This window comes from Alligator sinensis, unplaced genomic scaffold, assembly GCF_000455745.1.
Source record: "Alligator sinensis unplaced genomic scaffold, ASM45574v1 scaffold47_2, whole genome shotgun sequence".
NCBI classification, from domain to species: domain Eukaryota; kingdom Metazoa; phylum Chordata; order Crocodylia; family Alligatoridae; genus Alligator; species Alligator sinensis.
The window spans coordinates 1,666,052-1,668,267 of NW_005842150.1; the positions used below are offsets into that span (position 1 = coordinate 1,666,052).

The window sequence follows — 2,216 nt, forward strand, 5'->3', positions numbered from 1 at the left end:
CCCCCCCCCCCAAAGTGCTAGCGGCCCTTCCAGTTTTGCCAGCGGCATTTCTGATTTTGCTGCCAGTGCTTCCAGGGTCAGTGATTGGCCACTAGGGGACCCCCCACTCCCCCGGTTGGCGATCAGTCACTGGTGCCCCCCCAGAGTCAGGAGGCACCAGTTGCCCATGTTCTGAAGTCTTCTTAGAATCAGTGCTACCCATGAAATTCCATATCCTGTAAAGACAATTTACAATCCCTGAACATGGATGTATAACCATACATTGAAAGAGAGAGGTAGTTAACCATGTTAGTCTGAAGTCGGGCAGAAGGCAGGGTAGATCTGCACCTTACAGACTAACTAAATCAGAGCTGTATATAGCATAAGCTTTTGTGCCCAGCATCTGATGAAATGAGCTTGAGCCCATGAAAGCTTATGCTGTATACATCTCAGATTTAGTCAGACTATAAGATGCATACCTAGCCTGCCTTCTGCCATACATTGAAGCCCGTATTGGTTTTTTTGCATTCCATTTACTAAGTAATACAGTAAAATCCCTGTTATCCAGCATGAGTAGGGAATGGGGGGTGCTGGATATCTAAAAATGCTGGTTACCTGAGGAGCATGGGTTTCCAGACAGATGTGGAGTGGGGAGGCTGGAGGAGGGGAGAGTGGTGGCAGCTGAACGTGGAGCAGGGTGTGGGGGCTAGCGGCTGCACATGGAGCAACAACCTTGAAGGGTGATAGGTGGCGGTGGCGGCTACTGCGTGTGAGCTCCCCACTCCCCCCGCGCCCAGCCAGCCAGTTGGAAAGTCCAGTTAGTAGAGTGTTCTGGATAGTAGAATGCCGGATAACAGGGATTTTACTGTATAGAGCATTGACCCACCAACTTCATTATTTACCACTATCAATCTTGCTATCATTTAATATCTTTATTAGCAGTTATTTTGTATTTTCTCCAAGGACTTTGATAAAACCATTATATTATTCCAAGGCAAGAACAAGATCTCTATGGGAAACACATACCTTTTGCGGTTACGTCTCTAGATCTTTTAAATAATCAGTTTTCAATCCATTTAATGTATGCCATGTTGATTTTGTATCATTCTGGTTTCTTAAACAAAATGTTTTCTGAGACCTAGTCATATGCCTTATGAAGTCTCTTACACCGAGACTGTTACTTTTATCAGCCAAACTTGTAATTTTATCAAAAAGTGATATCAAGTTGGTTTGACAGGATTTATTTTTTAAGAGACATGTTAAATAGCATCAATTAATCTCTTTTAACTCTTTATTTATTAAGTCCTATATCAGCTCTTCTAATATTTTGCCAGGAGTAATGTCATGCTGACTTGCCATAATTACTTGGCTCTTCCCATGTACCTTTTTAAAACATATTTTCAGTTTTCTAATGCTTTTCATCCTATGCTTTGTGCTGCAGTTGAGAAGGTAGATGAAAGATGGATGGAGGGCGTGTCTACTCCTGCTATTTATTTGATATAGGCTTATTGCACAGTAAAATGCTGCCCAGGAAGCCTTCCTGAGAGTGCGTCTACAAATGTACCCTGTTGAGAGCAAATCTGCCCTCAATGTTTGTTTCCCTGGAGACAAGTAGCAGCAGTGCACCTTGCGCTGCTGGTTCTTGTCCCCAGGGAATGCCCATGCCATGTGTGCATTGGCACCCTGGCCCTGCAAACATGTTTGCAGCACCACATACTGCATGGCCATGTTCATCTGGACATACCCAATGAGCTGGCAGGGGGCCCTGGCTGGAAAGGGGGCTGGACTAAATGACCTCCTGAAGTCCCTCTGAACCCTAATTTTCTATGATTGTATAAGGTGGTTAATTATACATTATGCTGTAACCATGATGGTCCAGAAACTATGTGAAAGGCGAGATTTTTTTATCGGACAAGTATGATTGGAACAAAGTTAGACAAGCTTCCAAATGCATAACATTCTTTATCAGGTCTGAGGAGGGAAGCAAGCAAACACAGGCAAGAGTAGATTGAAGCAGTTGTAATCTCCATCTGAATATCAGATCCACATATGATTAGTCTGATTCCTTACTTGCACCTATTTTACACCTACATGACATCAAAGACTTAATTTAAACTGGTGGAGCTTTGAGGAAAACTGGGTCCAATGTACAGAATGATTGAACATCATTTGGAAGAGACATCCTTTGATTCATTGGTGAATGGCACTGTTTATTTGTTTACCTAATTCTGGAAAGA

General features: G+C 43.1%; 1 protein-coding gene across 4 annotated transcripts in view; it reads left to right on the forward strand.

The window, feature by feature from the left end:
• PRIMA1 (proline rich membrane anchor 1) overlaps positions 1–2,216 on the forward strand; it is a 137,554-nt gene that overhangs the window by 43,327 nt on the left and 92,011 nt on the right. The window lies entirely within an intron of this gene.